Below are 20299 nucleotides of genomic sequence, written 5' to 3'. Positions count from 1 at the left end.
TAGAATGTATGTTCTTCCAAAATTCAGGAATCCTAATATTGATTGTAAGTTCCTCAGCGTTTTTGGTGCCTGGAGTACAGCACACTTTTCTAAGAAGTTGTCTGCTAGGCTTTTGCCTTCACTTGATAATTCATATCTTAAAAACAGGACAGTCAGATGGGCAATTCGTGACTTTTTAAAGTTGAATTTGTAACCCTCTGCAGCAAACCCAAGTATTATGGTGTTCACTCTTTTCAAGTGAGTATCCAAGTCATCATCTGTTAGATAGATGTCATCGACATAAGATAATGCCTCATCATCATACATTTGTAGTAACTCTGTTACTCTTGCTGAGAATAATCCTGGGCTATTCTTGAACCCCTGTGGGAGTCGACAGAAATTTTTCTGCGAGCCCATTATTGAGAAAGCGGTCAAATACCTGCTTTCCGGTGCAATGTTTTGACAAAAGAATCCATTAGAGATGTCTAATGTTGTTTTGTATTTTTTGCGCACGCTGTTATTCATTAGTGCTGCACTGTGTGAGTTTTGTACTGCAAATGTCTTGCAACATGAATTAAGGTGTCTGTAGTCCAAAACTAGACGATAAGAATCGTCTGGCTTGGAGACAGGAAACAAAGGATTGTTCATTTGTGAGGTGCATGTTTCAATCACCCCCTGGTATTCAAGTTGATCTAAGATCTCCCTGACCTGTTGTTTAGCTTCTTGCTTAATTGGGTACTGCCTTTGTGCAGTTGGTTGACATTTTAATTGGATTTCGTGAGGAGGAGAGTCCTCATTCCATCCTACATGATTTTTATATAAGGCAGAAGCTTGGGCTACTGCCCACTTTCTTGCAAGTGTATGTTTTTTATGAATTGGAATGTGATTTGAGAAGGCAGGCATAATCATTTCTTCGCCATGAGGGCACTCCCTGACAAACTCTGGTGGCCAGTCTTTTTCAGCTAAAAGGATGTCATAGCCTTTGGAAAGTAAAGTGTGTACAGTAAAAGGAGGATTATAAAATAATACTGTAAAAGCATTGATATGGTTTCTTAGCCATATGATACTTTAAAATAGATAAAATGTATACATACATATATACATTGACTAATCGTACTCAACTGGTGCTTCTAAATACGCCTACCCCGGTGTACCTGACCTAAGCCTAATACGTGGGAGGGAGTAAGTAAGTAGCAGTTTAAGTTAAGTTTGTTTTGCCAAGAATCTGACTCAAGAATTCTCTGTAAGGGTTTAGTCAGTTCCGTACCTGGTTAATAGAAAGCAGGAGGTCTGGTATCTCTCTCTCAGGACTCGATATCCCAGCAACCAGCAAGGGTAGGCTGGAAATGCCGGAGCTGGATTTCTCGGCAGGAGAAAAGACAGCGTCAAGGAGGAGGGGCAGCGTCCGTGGGCTCTCGCATCAGCTGGGCTTTCGGAAGTAGATAGCTGCCCTGCTCCAGATTCACCACCGTGTGTTTGCTTAAGGCAACGTTGGTATATTTATACCTGAAAGGTGCCTGGGTTTGACGTAAGGTTGGACATAAGACGTTAATAAAGATGTCACTAAGAACTGGCCGTTCTTACAGTGCTTTACAGGAGTTCTAGGACGAAATCAAAACAATAGCAGGGGGATTTCCCAGGTTGCTGGAGGCTTGGTTTTGTTTAGAGAACTCGGTGTGCTTACTAGGGGGCTGGAGAAGTAGCCTTGCTTAATGTGACAGCATGTGCTACGACTGAATTATGGATATGATTATTATGCCGTTGTATGGATATTATTGATTATAGCCGGACAAGGGCATAAAATAGGAATATCGATTCAGGTTTCCTAGATAACACACTATACAAAACCCTTACTATTTCAACACTTAAAAAAAATACATCCTAGCACATTAACAACATTTCACAATCCTATTGATACTCACACAACTCCAGCAATTACCTTCTTGCATCACCTTCTAGTACTGCTTTGCCTGTCTTCAGGTTCTAAGCATTGGAGTAAAGAATCAGGACTTGGACATTTATCTAACTTGGGCAATTATTTTACTTCACTCCTAAGGTCAATGATCCATTACTTGAATAGTTGATGGTGATATCAATAATCCTTAATCACCAAACTAATTAATAATGACCATCCTCTGCTTACCAGAAACTGATGCAGTGGTAATTTCATGGTAATTTCTCAATACAAAAACTCATCTACCTTGATTTTACCGCTGATAAAGTGTTTGGCCCTTAACACCATGTATTACCTTCCGGAGACTTTGCATAAACATGCCCAGTCAAAATTGCACTTATTATTTAAGCCAATAAAGAGAGTTGTTGAGTATTTTAAAGGGTTTTACTTTCTAGTCAAAAGTTAAGGTTTTCTCTAACCCTTTATTCATTAGTAACATTTCAATCAGGTTACAGAATTTGGAAAAATAGCATTAATAAAGAACATATTACAGTCTGCATATAAGCATCTCACTTAGAAAAGAAAATGTGGCGCAAAATGTCAGTCAAAACTCTTAAAGAGTTTCTAAGAAAAATAAGTCTTGCAAGGCTAATCAATAATTTTATAATTTGCAAAAATCTCTCATTAAGAGAAATAAATGCATAAGACAAATACATCTTTTCAAAACTAATTAATTAGTCAAACATAAACTTCAAATTTTAGCATCTAATTCTATCTTCTGCCTGTCTGTGTTTAGGAGCAAACAGCCCGCCCTTCACCAGTCCGCAGAGGAACGCGGTCTGCCTTGCCAAAAATATTACGTGCAAGGACTTCTCTGAAAAAAATATGAGCAAAGGAACCTCCCACCTGACTCTCCTCGGACGCAAATCTCCTCCCAGGCTGCACCCGCAACGATCACATACCTAACCCAGATGAATGTCTGATCTCACCTTTTCCTTTTCCTCTCTACTCCCTCTCTGACAGAGGCCCCCTGACTTAACGAGAAGAGTGCCCACGCCCCCTAAGAGGTCATTATTTATACTCTAATTGTTGGCAGACTACAGAAAAATGTTTCATATTCAGAAAAGCTTGTACCTGATTGGTTAGTCATGATGGCATGTTCTCACACTATCTTGAATCATTGAAAATTCTAAACAATACCAGTTTTAACAAAAAAAGCGTTAATGATTAATACATTTATATGTTTTAGCAACATTTACTAGGAAAAATACTTCATTCTAATTTCCTCTTTCCTGTCACAGCGCAGGCAGGAAGGATACTTTAACTAACACTGGTACATTGGCACAATCACAGGAATGTACAGTTCACAGTGGCCTTGACTCCTTCTGCCCTAGTGGCAAGCTGGTATCATCTGTGCATGCTCTCTTCTTTTAATGCAAGTCACAGCCTTGCTGGATTCACAGGCGGCCAAGTTATCTTTGGGCCAAAAACAAAACAAACACAACATAGTATTACATTTATGTAAATAAGCCCATTATGTTTTCCCAACCCCATACTAATACCCTTTATAAAATATTTCCTAGCAAAGCTATTAGTTTTAAGCAGCTTTTCTTATTATTTGTGCTCAACTTGCAAAAAGAAAAATGTGCAACATAGCATAAACATGCATTAGTTTAAATTTTCAAAGCACACTCAGTTAATACATACTCATAGTAACATGCTTTAATGTTTTATCTAGCTTTTCATGCAAAACGCGTTTTGCCCCATGTGTAGTGATTAGTGCATTTGTTAATTAACAGACATTATAAAAAGAGGTGTTATAAACTGAACATGTTCATCCAAATATGCAATAAAACCAAAGTCGTTTAAGACAGGGACAGGGGTGTAGATTACAAGGAAAAGAGCTGGGAAAAGAGAACACATTCCATGGTTATAGTTCAAAGCTAAAAAGTCCACTTAAATCACAAGTTTTTCTCTACACTGCAAACAAAACACATGTTAATTCAGCAAAAGCATTTCTGACTGACTAGGCCTCATTTTATGTCTCATGTGCCATTTGTTTTCACTTGCACCAAATGTGCGTGTCAATTTAAATGCAGTCTGTCTGAAGCATACAAATAAAGCAATGCCTGGCTCCATCACAAGGACTACCGTAGCGACTCCAAGGGCTCGTTGACTGGACTCTATTATAGGCTACAAGGACATGACAATCTCCGGAGGCCTTGAACCCTGCACCTGGAGTGAGTCTTGACCCTCCAAATTGTGCTCAACTAGTCCTGGACCTTTAAAAGTGGTGCTAAAGGTACTCCTTCAGCTAAAACCTGGAACTTGTCGAACCTTTCATCAAAAAGTTGCCTTGGAACCGACAAGAGAATGGGAGCTACCAGGTTGCCCATCCATCTGAGGTTCTTCGCCAGTTGGCCAGGCTTCGTGGTAGCTCCCGCCAAGTTCTCTAGCGCAGCAAATCCTGTTCAGCTGGACCTCTGAGCAATGGTATCCGGCCTGTGGAACCTTGTTGGCTACATCCTGCAGCTTCTTCCTGCTGGAGATTTACCACTGCACAAAAAGTGGCAAAGTGCAAATGTAGAAATCGTATTGCGATACCATCCAACGGCTCCTTGACGATGATGCATCCTTCTTTGACACTGCCATATATCTGGACCCATTGAACCTCCTCAGGAACTTTTTTCAACCTTTCTTCAAAGTTTGAAGGTAAGTCAAGACCATGTCCAATCCACCTCATGTAGCTGAACTGTGATCCATTGTGGTCTGATTTAACTTTTGAGGGATACCGGAGTTGGGAGCACACCACTGACCTCTTCCGCTGTATCGCCCCACTGCATCATGGTCTGTGCAGTTCAAGTATTTTCAGGAACAGTTCAAAGTTCAAATTTCCGAAGTATTTCACCTCAATCGGTGCAAGTAAGTACTTGTATTCAGATCATCTCTAGACACGAGCCTAGCTCGTGTTTCGGGATTGATTCCCTCATCAGTAGAGATAGTTTCGGGGTTACAGAACAGGTCGCCAAACACCCGTCACGGGCCTCGTTGCCCCTCTGGCGCGCAGGTGCATCTCCAACGAGCTCGTCAGCTATCTGGCTACCGGGAGCCAACACAAAGGGATACCGGAGTTGGGAGCACACCACTGACCTCTTCCGCTGCATCGCCCCACTGCATCATGGTCTGTGCAGTTCAAGGCTCGTGTCTAGAGATGATCTTAATACAAGTACTTACTTGCACCGATTGTGGTGAAATACTTCGGAAATTTGAACTTTGAAGTGTTCCTGAAAATACTTGAACTGCACAGACCATGATGCAGTGGGGCGATACAGCGGAAGAGGTCAGTGGTGTGCTCCCAACTCCGGTATGACTTAACTTTTGAGTTTGCACAGGATACCTATGGTTCGTTGCTTTGATCTTTTAGGCACTATTTTTCACTTTAAACTTTTTAAAAACTCATAACTTTGGTTCTACTGATTGGATTTAATTTGTTTTGGTTTCAGTTTACTTCATAACACGTTCTCTGTTTTTTAAAATTGTTTTTGCATATAACTTTGTTATACTTTTTTCACCTTATTATTTTTTGTATTCTCCATAAATATTTAACACAGTGACTCTAGGTTCCAAGCTTCCCAAGGGTTAAGCACAGGCTAATTGAGTGACTTTTGTGGTTTACTCAAATAGAGATTGGGGTTTTTGCTTAAGGATGGTCTTCACCTCCCAATCTAAAACCCATTTTCCTACAGTATGAGAGAATGCCTATCGCAGAAGACAGTAACAAGCCGAAGTAGTGAACAAGTGTAGGCAGTGTGGACTCCATGAGGAGGTTTACTGCAGGAGTTGTGTCTGGCGTTCTCCTTCAAGGATAATATCTATGGCTATTAACAGGGTCTGTTACATAGAATGATTGGCAAACATCAAACTATGAGTACATAAATCAATTTCCTCACATTTTTCAATGGAATGACTCCCATAATGGGGCACTGTCTTCCACCAATACAAAAGGAATCCTACCAACTCAGTTAATTCTAAAAACGAAAATCATTAGGAAATCTAGATGGGTAGGGCTTGTGTGGATTCCACTGCTGTTTGTTTCCCAGAATGCATGACAATCATCACAATACTGCTCAGTAAAATAATTTCCTCTTGGTTCCAGCGAGTAGGCACTTTGCAGAATGCAGTGCACTGTTAACACCCAGGACTCACAAAAAGTGGAGTGAACAAAAGAAAGGGAAACATAACTTCTGTTGGTGAAACCTGTATGAAACCTTTGAACTAAAGTAGTGACAATTATCACCAATTTGGCACAACAAAAACCTGCTTATTCGGAATAAACCCTTCTACTGGAAGACCTGGAGACAAAGAGAACTATTATGGGTCAATCAACTCTTCTAAAGATCGGAATTTTTACCCTTTACCTCATTTAGCAAATCACTCAATTTGACTGCCTCATTTAATCATAAATATAACTTACTTAAAAAAGCTGCAATGGATACATATATCCAATTTTCTACTGTGTCTGATACCTCTAGTGTTCCAGACACCCTCCACGACTTCACAATCTGTTACAAACCATGCCCAAAGCTTCCACTATCTATAACTACATACAAGGCACAGGCATGGTCAGACAGAAGTCCAAAATAGAAGAGACATGGGAACGTGATTTTATGACATCCTGGCCATTACCACTCTGGAAGAACATATGGACCACGATACGTAGATCTTCCAGAGCAGCCAACACAATGCAAACATTGGTTTTTGTATATAATAGGCTCCTACTAACACCGACTACTTTAAGTAAAAGTTTTTCGACTGTATTGGATACTTGTTGGAAATGTTCGTCTCCAAATGCTGATTTATTTCATATGTTATTCTATTTTCCGTGTATATACTTTCTGGAAACAAGTATGGACCCAAATTAACCTAATTTTTGGTACTAAGTTCACTTTTTCCTTTATCTATAATTTTTTGATGAAGTCTACCACATATTTGGGAAAATGTTAGGCTGAATGTCAAAATTATTGATTGCTTATCAGCAAATTACCACAAATTGGAAACATTTTACAAACATTTCTTATAAAGCTTGGTGGTATGCTGTTTGCCATAATCATAGATTAGAGACTTCTTTTGTTTATCCTATACACATGGCAACAAGACATTTAAACTTATGGTCACCTGTCACAATATACATTGACGCAAGCTGCAAACGGTTTTCCCCGTTACAATCATCTCAGCAGGAATTCCTTAAACCACCTTGACTCCCCCAATTGTTCCTAAAAGTTATCTTTATTCTAATGTTATTCATGTTCCACTTATAGCGCTTTGCTTTTTCTATTTTTATTAATAAGTCCGATTCATGTCATTTTATTGTAGCAGACTTGTAATGTAATGACGTGAGTTCAATATTCTGTATTGTATGCAGACACCTTTGTTCTTTCCAATAAAACATTTTCTTGAACTTAAAGTAGTGACAAGTAGTATGATGTATTTCGGGGTAAGAGAAAAGTGAAAAAAGACCCAGAATAAAGATTATGCAAATGTTGGTTCAAAATAAAAATCAAGATCTTAAAGAAGAGTTCAAGGAAATTGCTTCAACTGAATTATATTCTTCATTATGCAGAAAGACATCAGCCCAGCGTCCTATTAAATAAATGGTAGAAACCTTTTCTACAAATTTCTCCTGTGTCATAGGTAAAGAAATGTTCCTTGAAAGAAGTTTATCCAAACTTGTGATTCGAAATTATTATACAAAGTCCATAACTGACTGGTGAACTTCAGTCAATCTTTTGTGGTAAAAAGTTAAGCAAGTGCGAAGTCACAAGCCAGACTTAAATAGGTGCTAGAGACAGTAGCACTGGCTCTCCCTCCTCCTTCTTTCCTGACTACAAACACCACATGTTTTTAATATCACACACTTCCAGCCTCTCCACATTCTCCAAAATAGTTGTACCTATAACAATGCATATTAACAAAGGCTTGAAGCGCTGTAAGTGGGCCATGGCCTGCCAGGTCCAGCACTGACTAGTACCACGCGTCAGGGGTTAAATTAATGCATTTTATTGTTGGTGTCTGCATCTCTGCACATAAATATATTAGTCATGCATACAGAGCTCCCTAACAGCTTTAGGGATCGTGAGGTGCTCCAGAAAGCAGCCTTTCGCACAGAGCTTAATATGTGCACTTCTGCCATTGCCTGTGAAGACATGTTGCCTGCCAATGGGCCAGGAAAACAGTTGTTATGGTGACTGGCAGAGTTGGATACATTGTTTAAGTCAAAAACAAATTGAGCACTCTATGGTGGCTCAGCCTGGCCTCTCTGAGACACAAGTGGATTACCAAGAGGTGCTCCATGGACGATTAGGTTGTGAGTCCATGAGGGGCGGTTCTTCTTGAGCCAAGCACGCACGCATGAAAGGACAATCCAACATGCAGGCAGTCCTTTGAGCATAGAAGCATCGTGAGGGAGGCGATTTTGAGAAATGACTAGAATTTTACTACTCAAATATTTACTACCACTGACTGCGAGCGGCCAGCCAAAGTGAGATACTCCTGAGTGAAGAGAGCAGAGCTACGTGTGACTCTCCATCCCCATGAACACAGTATGGAAATGCTACCTGCTGCTGCAGCACATTGTCCCCCTCCCCAGCTTGACAAAAGCCTCAATACGTCTCTCACCCAGGCCCTTACTTACTTGTGCAGCAGTCAGGTGAGTCACAAACTCTGCCCTATATTCATTTGATCTCTAGACTCTGCATCATGTGTCTAACCACATTAGGGAACGATATAGAGCAATTCCATAGTGTGAGACATGCTTTTAGGATGATACTTTTACTTCTGATCTTTATGAGAATCAGAATCTTTTGTGCTGCATGCTTAATGATGCACTCGCTGCCTTGGACTGTTTCCTGTGACTGTTTCCTGTGTTTGTTTGAGGCCCTCGTGTAATTTTAATCTTGAATTACTCTGGAGGCATAAAAAGATTTCACTATTTAGGAAACCTGTGCTGAGTGGATTTTAATGGCATTGTTTGGCATCTGGGTACAAGACCTGTCTCTTGCTGGTAAAGCGTTTATTAAAATCCTTGCTTTTGTGTTTATAAGCAGAATGCGGACGCTCCTTCAGTGAGGGCATTGTGGTGGTGTGAGAGTTAGCAATGACTGAACCCTTTTGGCTCCTAATGCACTCCATGAAACTGTGACGTAGGTGTTAGAGGGTAGTGAAGTCACTGCAGGTTTAGAATGTTCAGTTTGCAGTTGCACACAGTCGAATATAGACATGTTATAATAAGCTCTGTGTGTGGCTTAGCCATTGTGGGTACCCGTGCTATGGAGGATTCTACAACCTGTGACAAGATAGAGGACACGTTTGCCATATGTGGATTCAAAGTGCAACTCCAGCCGGTATGAAGCATTTTAGGATAATGAAAGCATTACTGAGAAATCACTACATTGTTGGACAAGAACCTGCTGGTAAGGTCGTAAAAAGAGGTACTGTGCTACTATATAAACTAAAGCTATACATCGTAAGGAGTGATAACTTGAAAGGTGGCTAAAACCAGGTTTTCAAAGACAGCAAATAGCGACAGTACATTGCAAGATAATGCTACAATCAGAAGTGCTGTAAGGCAGAGTTCAACCGGGTGTCAAACGGTGCAAAGAGATGCCTAAAAACAAAGTTATTCACTTACAAGAAATGGTCATCTGCTTACCAGAACTGAGTAAAGAGAATCATCATATCACAGCGCTGGTGGAGTGGCCCCAGAGGAAGTGCTCTGGGTTGTGCTTACGGAGCTGTCCATACATGAAGTGCAAAAACAACAATCGATAGACGGAACATTGCACAATGGCAAAACATTCACCCCCAGTAACTGATCTTGGTTTAACACCAACGATGCGGTGCATTTTCCCGCTGTGCGCTGAAAAATTTAAAAAAACGCGGTTCATGACGAGCTCAGCTCGTCATGAGTGTACAAGAGGTGTACTTCATGATGAGCTGAGCTCGTCATGAGCGTCGAAGGTGTTAATCCATAGTTATTTTGCTCACCACTCCAGTTCAGACATGGCCATATGCAAATCAGTCTTGACCTTGTACCTCATGGGAACAGTCCAGCCCAAACTGCCAAGCAATGTCTTCCCTGGACCGGAATCAAGGATCCTAGGACCGTTTTTTGGCAATCAGCCATCATCAGCCAGGATAGCTTGATTCCAGTGGCATGGAGAGCACGGGACTAACGGCTGAGCATACCTGTCCCACTCGGGGTGACAAATGCAAAAACAACAATTGATGGACGGAATGTTGCACAATGGCAAAACATTCACCCCAGTCACTGATCTGGTTTAATCCATAGTTATTTTGCTCACCACACCACCCCAGTTCAGACATGGCCATATGCAAATCAGTCTTGATCCTGTGCCTCATGGGAACAGTCCAGCCCGAACTTCCAAGCCAAGTCCTCCCTGGACCCGAATCAAGCATCCTAGAACTGGTTTCTGGCTATCAGCCGTCATCAGCCAGGATAGCTTGATTCCAGTGGCATGGAGAGCACGGGACTCACGTCTGAGCATAACAGTCCCACAAGGCATACTTTTATCCAAAGCTTCATACTGAAGTTTTTGTTGAGGCTAGCTCCATTGGGCTAGGTGAAATCTTTGCATAGCACAGCGGACATCCAAATGCTCGAAGACATACTGTGGCGTATTCAAGCAGAAGTTTGTCGCAAACTGAATATGCAACTTCACTACCTGCCAAAGAAAGTTTAGCAATGGTGTGTGCTTGTGAACATCTCCACATATTCTTATGTGGAAAGATTTTCCTGCTTATGACAGATCATCAAGCACTCTTGACCATCTTTGGCAATCCAAAGGCAAAGATTCCTCATTGCATTGTACTTTGGAGTCTAACGTTACAAGAATGCAAATGCACAATTGTGCACCATCCAGGGAAAGATCAAAACCCTGTTGACTACTTCTCAAGAGTGCTTCTGCAGTTCCCTGATCCCCTTCGAAGACTGCCAAAGCTTACCTAAGCTTCGCTGTGAAATCAAGATCATCAGCTGCCATTTTGTTGGAGCAAATTGTCACCGCTATGAGTCAAGATAGTGACATGTTAAAAATAAAGACATTATTACACATTAGTCTTGGAACCAGCACAGTTGTCCTCCTACCCGTGACAGTGAACACCAGAAGTTTAAAAATTATGAAGATTAACTGTCCACTACTTTCAGAGAGTCTGCAACAACAGATAATTGGAGTGGCCCATGAGGGACATTGTGGAATCGTTGCCATAAAATTAGCTCTTCGAAACCGAGTCTGGTTTCCTCATCTCGATGAGAGAGTTGAAAGGCAATTGAAGGCCTGTCATCTATGCAACTGCCTTTCACCAAAAAACACTTAACACACCCTAAATATGCCAGAGATGGCAAAGCATGTGTGGAAAAGAATTGCCATTGACTTCTTCAGTCCTCTTGACAATGGACATGGTGATTGTTGATGAATACTCTCATTTTTCATTGAGATTAGATCTTTCATCTATCACTCAAGAAAGAGTCATCAAGAAATTAGAAAGCATTTTCGTAACATGGAGTACTCCTGCAATTTTAAAATCTGATAACAACCCACCTTTCAACAGACGAGATTACAGAGACGTTTGCAGCCATCTTAATGTGAAGCATCAGAAGAGCACACCTCTTTGGCCACAGGCCAATAGCGTTGACGAATATTTAATGAGTACACTTAAGAAAGCTGTTCAGCATGCTCTATTGAAAAAGCTCGACCGTAAAACTGTCTTGAAGTGTACACTTAGCTTACCGCTCAACCTCTCACTCGACCACAGGTGAAAGCCCTGCAGCGTTAATGTTCGGGAGAATTATGAGGACTTAGTTACCTCAATGGATTAACAGTAGATCATGTACTAAGGAAGACACCTGTATTAAAGAATCGTAAAGGAAAATGAAGGACTATTCAGACAAACACCGACATGCAAAGGGTGCTACTTTCCCTAGAGGCTGCATGAAATCAAAAATCTGATGCTCCCTTCAGTGTTGAGCCCTTTGATTTTGTGGCCAGCAAAAGACACATGGTATCTGCCCAACAACCTGGAAAGTCCATTACGTGAGATTCCTTACATTTACGACATGTGGCACAACAGTCATTGATGTCAAAGTAGAGACTGCGTCTGAAAGTACAATTGCAAACCCTTTGACTGCTGTTGTTCCTACATCACCAACACAGATCATTAACTATTCTACTGCCTGTCTTCAGATTCTGACTACACAATCAAGCGTGTGATCAGAGCACCACGAAAACTCATTGAAGAGCTATGAAAGTATATATGCTTGTAAAAAAAATGCAAAGTTTAATTTAACTTAGGGGGACATATAGTATAAGTTTGCAATGACGGAACCCTTTTGTCTCCTGAAGGACCCCGTAGAACTGTGACGAAGGTGTTAGAGCACAGTGAAGTGAATGCCGTATTTGAATGCTGAGTTCTCATTTACATGCAGGTGAATAAAGACATGAGGTACTACGCTATGTGTGTGGCATAGTCATTGGTGGGTACCACAGCTGAGGTGGATGCTACAGGATGCTGTTCTTGGCTTCCCATTCTACTTGTGGAAGTCCCTGTTGTTGATAACAATCACCCTCCTCTGTCATCATGCTTCAGTGAACAGGCCTTTCCCAGTGTGGCGGTCTCCACAATTTTATCACATGGACAAGCTTCTAGCTGCACAAACATTTCTCCTTTAATCATCATGCACCGGAAGACAGTTTCCTTCTCTCCTGTGAACCCGTGTTTTCACGTTCACAGTTCGCATTATAAATACCAATTCTGTTCAAGCCCTGGGGAACAGTAACTTAGGCATTATAATGGTAGGGGTTGCAGCCTGCGACTGAAAATACTGTTGAGTATGCACATTGTTGTAAAGTTGTATTACACACAATATAAGCTAGGCTGCTGTAAAATGTATAGACATTTAGTTTTCATTCTAAATCAAGTGAAATACCCTCAAGATATATTAGAGCATATCATTAATCAAAAAGGTGTATTTTATGATATTTATCTCGTTCCACGCACTTCATTGATTGGCTTGAGTTGTGACACAGTGTCTCTCTAATGTCTCTTATGGGTGCACGGAAACAATGGAACCAAGGGTCATCTTCCTGCACATAAACAATCAATGGGCTTTTGCTGTTTCTATGTGTGCTGCACAGTGCAGCACACATGGAAACAGCAAAAAAGAGGAGAAATAAAGCATTTCTCCTCGTTTCGCCTGTTTAAGACCAGGTTTTCCCCACTGCAACACCCATTGCCCTCCCCTTTCACACTAAGTAAAGCGTGAAAGGGAACCTTATTTACAAGGCAGCGTTAAGCCACGTTAAGTGTCTTAGCGCTGCTTTGTAAATGAGGAGAAGCACATATCACCAAAGGAACGTCATAATACGTGACGTTCCTGTGGTGATAGGGGCTTGGAAATATGCCCCATAGTTCAGAATGCTAGCAATGAGTGTGGAGGGATGGGGAGAAGTGCGAACAATGATCAAGCATTAGTAACAGAGCAGCAACCTATGTATGTATCATATCATATAAGCTAAGATAATGAATAAGCAAGTTTTCATAACAAGATAATACCCAAAGTCCATGATATTTTAGCACACTCGTCTTCAGGGGATATGACCTAGGTGATAAGCCATAATGGCTACATGAAATTCATTTTATTTTAGGTGCCATATGCATGAGATGATAATACGTGGCAAAATCACATGACACATGGTGGCTTTTGCATGAGTGAGCTTTAACGAAATACTGTATTTTACACAAAAGGGACAGTGGAGTCCTCTTTGGTGCTTGGTATCATCAATCCTCTTGATGCATTTCATGTCCATGATGCTTCTAAACATGTGCAGCAAATTTGTCAGACCGTATCAATCTGGACACATTGCCTGTTGCGCTCCAATAATATGGTGATCCTAACTGAAAAGCTATGTTTGTTTTGCTGATATTTCCCCCAGGAACCTTGACTTACCCTAGAGAAACATGTCCACCAGGATGTTGAACACAAAGAATGATGCCTTTGGCATATTCACTCTCAATACTGCTTGTGATCACCCTCTCTTATAATCAACAGGCAATGGAACACTTTCACTTTAGGTCTTGTCAACCACTGCCACACACAAAATAACACAAATATTTATTAGGTAGAAAATAGGGGGCATTATTTTGCCATTAGCATTACCTTTTTCAATATTTTGTTCAAGTGCGTGTATATATAGAACCATAGAACATAAAATATTGTATGCCATTTCCAAATTTTCTGAAAAGTTTAATAGCTCAAAATGTCATTACAAGACCACATTTTTAATGAATTGTTTAAAAAGCTTATTTCATATGTATGTTTTGTGCATTATTAGATTGATCACAAAGGTGATTGAGAATGAAATAGAAAGCACTTTCTATTAAAGACCCGAAGTTTGGCATATTCCCCTCGCCATTCCAGAAGTATTTACTCTAGTCTTTGACAGTAGTAAGGGCCAGATATACTGTGGATCAAATCATTAAAAGTGGTCACAATTTGTGACCTGACTTTTACCGAATCAATTCTAATTTTGCAAATCAATCTATGTACCAATAGTTCAAAAGTACCTTTATTCAAACATTAAATGATGATCATAAAAGCAAGTACATTAAACAATTACGCATTACATTATTAGCTCTATAAAAGCATGACTAAAAATCACAATAAAACATTTCTTTCAAATCCAGAAAGTCACCACTTCCTTAAGTCAAAAAAATCATTAAATTCCCGACATGTAGGGCATTTTTAAGGAAAGAGCTAACACTAACACAAATCACTGGTGCAGTCAATATCTGCGGATACATCAATGCGGGTTTACATTTAGTCTGACCCATGCCCCTCAAAATTGTAATAAAAAATGCTAAGGACCTGATTTAGATTTCGGCTAACGGGTTACTCCTTCACAATGGTGACGGGTATTCTGTCAGCCGAAAAAAAATCTAATTTTATCATGTGGGATCCAAACCAATTGGTTTGGATCAATTTAAAAACTATTTAATAAAAATTCTATTCAGACAGAGAAAAGAGTAGTCTGCCTGTTACTCCATAAATGGTAGGAGTGTAGGTTAATACACAGCCAGGTGTTCGTGTTGTGTTTTGAATTTTGAATAGCCCTACCTGGCCTCGGTCCTTTAGGCTTAACCCCTATTGTTGTTAGTAACTTTCTAAAAGTGGCATTTTCAGAATTGTGACTCAAAATTTGACTTTACCATTATGGAGGATTTTAAACTACAATTAATTTGGGACCATAGATGACATTTTCACCTGTTACCTGTTCCCAATCAAACTGTAACACTTAATAAAAGTAATAAGGTAACCCTAATGTTATCCTAAGGGAAAGAATGGCTCACTGTAGTCAAAAACTAATTTGGGAGTTTTTCATTAACAGCACATGTACGACTTAAAACCACTTTAAACCACATGGCCTACCATATAAATACAATGCACCCTGCCCTGTCAGCTCTTCAGAACCTACCTTTGAGGTCAATTATATGTATTAAACAGGGAGGCTTAGGCTTGGCAAAAGGTTTGTTTTGCCAGGTCTGTTCAGCAGTGAAGAAAGGCAGCAATGGCAGGCCTGAGACAAGTTTAACCAAGCTACTTAAGTGGTTGCCAAATAAGTGCTGCAGGCCCACTCAAAGCCTTTAATTTACTTGAACTAGGGACACATAGTACTAATTAACTAGGGACTTATAAGTAAATCAAATGTGCCAATGAAGTGTAAGACAATTTTACCGTGTTCAAATGAGTGAGCACAAACAATTTAGCACTGGTTAACAGTGGTAAAGTGCACAAAAATGTATTTCAGGAAAGAGGAGTCTTTCAAATCTAACACAGATATTCTACTGTTTGTATCAAGAGACATGTGGGAATGGTGACTGGTATGACATTTTCAATGACGCACAAATTCTGAAGCTCATCACTAGAAAAATTTGGGGTAACAATGATTTTCTTACCCAAGTGGTTACATATGCAGGACATACTGGTGGCTCAATGGTTAGAGCGGCAGACCCTGATGCAGAGGTCTAGCCCGGGACCAGGGTTCAATTCCCTGCCTCGGCGGGTCTTGGGCTCAAAATTCCACGGACCCGATAATTCTCGCCTCGGTGCCTATTCCAATCATGGAGTCCCACTCTGCAACTCTGGGCAATAGCTTGCTTAATCTCCACAACGGCCCCCACAACGCTAAGGATGCCTGGCCTCCACCTTGGGGGTGCCCAGGAGTGGACACCTCACAGGGAAAGCCAGGATGGGTTCCACAGCGGTATTCGTACAAGCGCCTTGAGACCCTTGCGGGTGAGTAGTGCGCTATACAAGTATCAATTTTACATTTTACAAAAATGTGTTGTGATCAAAACAAGCAAACATGGATTTCCTTGGGTCTCTAGCTTTCATAAATCTCCATGGTGGAATGTTTTCCATTCATTCCAAAAATCTATCTATACAAGCATGTTTTTCTCTCTTTCAATCATACCATTTTCAATTCTTCTTTGTCCTGTGTGATATGCCTACTTACACATTTTGGGTTGCTATTTTTTGGGGAGAAAGGTGAAAATGCCGAATGGTAGAACATTTGCTGCTCACCACATATTGCAGAACTATTTATCACATACATGTGAGGAAATTATCTTTTTCAAGGGTTTTCAAGGGTTTCCGGATAACAAAACCTGTTGGTATGCAAATAGTTCATGCAACCCTGGATTCTCCTGGTTCTCCCATTTTCAACACTATTGGGGTTGGTAGATTTCCATGTGTGCAAACATATTCTGGACAAAGCTATGCCTCTATCCACTATCCCTAAAGATGACCCTTTTCTTGCATCTATTCCTACTTTCCGTAGTTGCATATTTTCTACCCATGCAATGAGCCCACTGACACAAATAAGGGTTCTATTTTTTGTGTAAGAATTGTCTAACTACTGGGTGCTAGGTCTCTTTCCGATTCCCACAAATTCTGGAGACGTCAATAACATAAATGTGATAAATTTGTATTTTTGCCTGTCTAATGGTTGCAGGGGATTATAGAGAGAAAAATATCATGGAACCATACAACCATACCTTGTATTTCTGTGGGTAACAAAAATCTTTTGGCATCCACTATCCAAATTGTCTTTTTTGCTCAAACATCTTTTTCCCTTCACAAGGTTGCACTGTTGTACCTGTTCTGCCTGCGAAAAGCCCATCCACATGTTGCAAGTTAGAACATTTGCTATTTTTTATTAACTTTACCTATATTTTTGTCTCCCATTTGTGAGTGGAAAAAAAAGGTGGCCATATCATTCATAATAGATTCTTTGGGTACATTACAAAAATGAACAGCTTTAGTTTGTGAGGAATATCGGTTAATTTAAGTATTAGTAATGCATGGCCGGTACACAATGTAAAATCTTGCTATTCATGGCTTGGTTTTTAGCTCTTAGAACTTAGGCTGCTGTACTAACTACAAACACTATTTTTTTCTGGCCACATCAGCATCTGGAAGATTTACTGTTATAATACTGCACAAAGGAAACAAATGAAATGTTTGTTCCAGGTTTTTTTATCCATGTTCATTCCCTATTTTTCTCTTCGATTTTTAAATTCTGTATGAAAATATATGTACATAAATAGCCCTTTGCTAAACTCAGAATTTTGGATAGTGTTATAAAATACAATGGTTTCGGACTTTCATGCCTGCTTTTCCCACAAATGACAAGCATGTATAAAACAAAAAAAGAATCTTTAGAGAACAACATCTAGAAAAGCTCAAAATAATAGTGTAAAAAATGGTTTCCAATCAATAAATCAATGTCTCTTTTTGAATGCTGTGAAAAGGGAGATTTCAGCACTAGAAATCTTTTGTTGATGCAGTTTAAAAAACAAACAAACATGCTCTTCCTTGCACTGAACATTTTACAATTTTTATAAGAAATAATTTTCAACTTATTTTAGGTATTTCCTCATGGTAAAGCCAAATCTTGGGTACTTTAAAAGTCCCTAATTCATTGGGGATGCAAGAGCGTAAACTTTTCCCATAGAATTTAACATCACTAATGGCAAATCTGCCTTGAGCTTCAGACATACAACTACATTTAAAAAAATGTCACTCAGACATTTGGTGCTACAAAAGGAAAACATGAGGCTTTGACTTTCACAGGCTTTAGTCAGATGCTTTCCACTTAGCAACCCATGTAAAACATTGCACAATTTATTGATAGCATGATTTGAATATGGCTAGTTTAGATTTTATTCTCACCATAGAATGTGATTTTAATGTAACTTCGGAGCCTTATCTATTCAGGTGCTGGAAATGTTTAAACAAACCTCATTTAATTCCTTGCTTTAGAGAGAATAGAAAACACACTTATTTCAAAAGTGCATTACCATGTTATGTTGAATGTTTATTGCTTAAATAACATAGTTCTTTTGCAGCTAATGTTATGTGTTTGGTTAAAATAAAATGTTTTTTTAAAAGAAGTTAGATAAAGTCAGAGTGTGTTGTGGGAAGAATGTTTGCCTGTCTGATTAATGACGTGCGCAGAGAGCAGAGGGGTGGAGGTATCCTGTGGAAAATGCAATTGGATGAAGACAGAGCTCATGCCATCTGCTTTGTAACAATATTTATATGAACGCGTGCCTAGTGTAGAAGTTTCAGAACCCTTTGCCGAGACGTTTGCAAGAGACAAACTCAGACAGATTTAGAGATGGGAGGCTGCAGAGAACTTCCAGACTTCGATGCAGAACTGAAGGGAGCAGAGCAGATGTGATTTGCAGATGCAGGGAAGGAGGGGACAGACCTTTATGGAGAGCAGAATTGAGGCCGATGAAGGCATGCAGGTTTTGTTTAATTCTGACATTTAATAAAATCCCAAAGCTTTATGGCTTTGACTAACAGGTTTTGGCAAGGCTTATTTGTTCTATGCTTTATTTCTCTTTAATGGAGAATCTGCAATTGTTAATTATTGATTTAGTTTCATGCTAATCTCACTCTTGCTTTTATTCTTGAACTCTTCATGAGTTTTGACTGACATCATTTGTACCCCACAATAGGGATTCTTTCCTTTATGGAATGTACTGTATAGAAATTATAATATGCTCTGTACTAACGTTATTATTCTTTGAACAATTATGTAACCTGATTGATACCTGACTAATAAATGAAGAGTCAGAGAATCTTAAATATTAATAAAAAATAAATCATTTTAAAACTACTCACAACTCTCATTATTGGCTAAAAGTTTATTAGCATTTGTTTTTTTGCCCATGTGTACGAAGGAGTTCTTTTGGTCAAAATACGGTGGCAAAGATACGTCAGCTTGAGCAGAAACAAGGGTGTTGGCAATTAAAGGTAATGATGCCACATTTCCAACATTTTTCAAAGAGGTTTTACCGTGAGATATCCGTGTTATCAGGGAAAAGATGCATATTTGGGCAGGATGTCTTTTTTGGAAACCATGTCATAAAGGCTTAAGTGTAAACTGCCTCCATATATATAAAACCTTATCGGAACCGGGGGGGGGAGGCGGGGGTGCAGTCAGCCATGGAGCAGTACTATTAAATTCATAGTTAAAACGTAACCATAACAGAGACCTCAGATCCTACTCACTGTCCGTGACACTCACATATTACAGATAGTGGGGATTTTTCACTCACAACAGGCTGAATGTCAGTCTATACCCTTTAACCAAATTATCGTTTTAAACTCGCACTTTTATTAATATTGGGTTAACTCGCTTTCTCAGCGTATCTGTTATATGTGCACACCGCTTTATTCCGCTTTTATCTCTAATTCGAGATTCTCCTTGAGGTTCGTGTTAATTTCTTATCTTCCCATGCGATCGTGCAGAACCTATTTTCAATCGCTCGTGTTTGCGCGAGCTGCATTCACACGTGGGGGTATATATTTAAATGCACATGTGCAAACTTTATTTAGAACAGCACTCAAGCATTAATTAGAGAAGATTTGCAAGGCGCGCAATCAGTTTCAAAGACGCGCGGCTTGCGAGTTGTTTGAAAACATTCATGACAAGGCGCACGATCAGTCTCAAAGACGCACGGCATGCAACTTGTATTTAAACAGTCATGACATGCTGTATGGCACTCGCGGCACTTAAAAATAAACGTGTGAGGATTCTTTCTTTTGTACTTTCGTATTTGGATCAGAATGAAGGTTTTTCACTTGCCCCCTCTCTTCCATGATAAATATATTGAATCTTTAAGGCCACCGTACTTAGATCACATGATACGACGGCCATTTTCAATTGGTCTCTCTCTATTTATCCTAATAGATTTACGGCGGCCATCTTTTGGACACGCAAAAGAGGCAGTTTGTTAGGTGTTTCTGAGGTAAAAGGACATCTGCCATTAGGAGTTCGG

The sequence above is a fragment of the Lissotriton helveticus genome, chromosome 6 (assembly GCF_964261635.1).
Source record: "Lissotriton helveticus chromosome 6, aLisHel1.1, whole genome shotgun sequence".
Classification (NCBI taxonomy): domain Eukaryota; kingdom Metazoa; phylum Chordata; class Amphibia; order Caudata; family Salamandridae; genus Lissotriton; species Lissotriton helveticus.
This window is presented reverse-complemented; position numbering follows the sequence as displayed.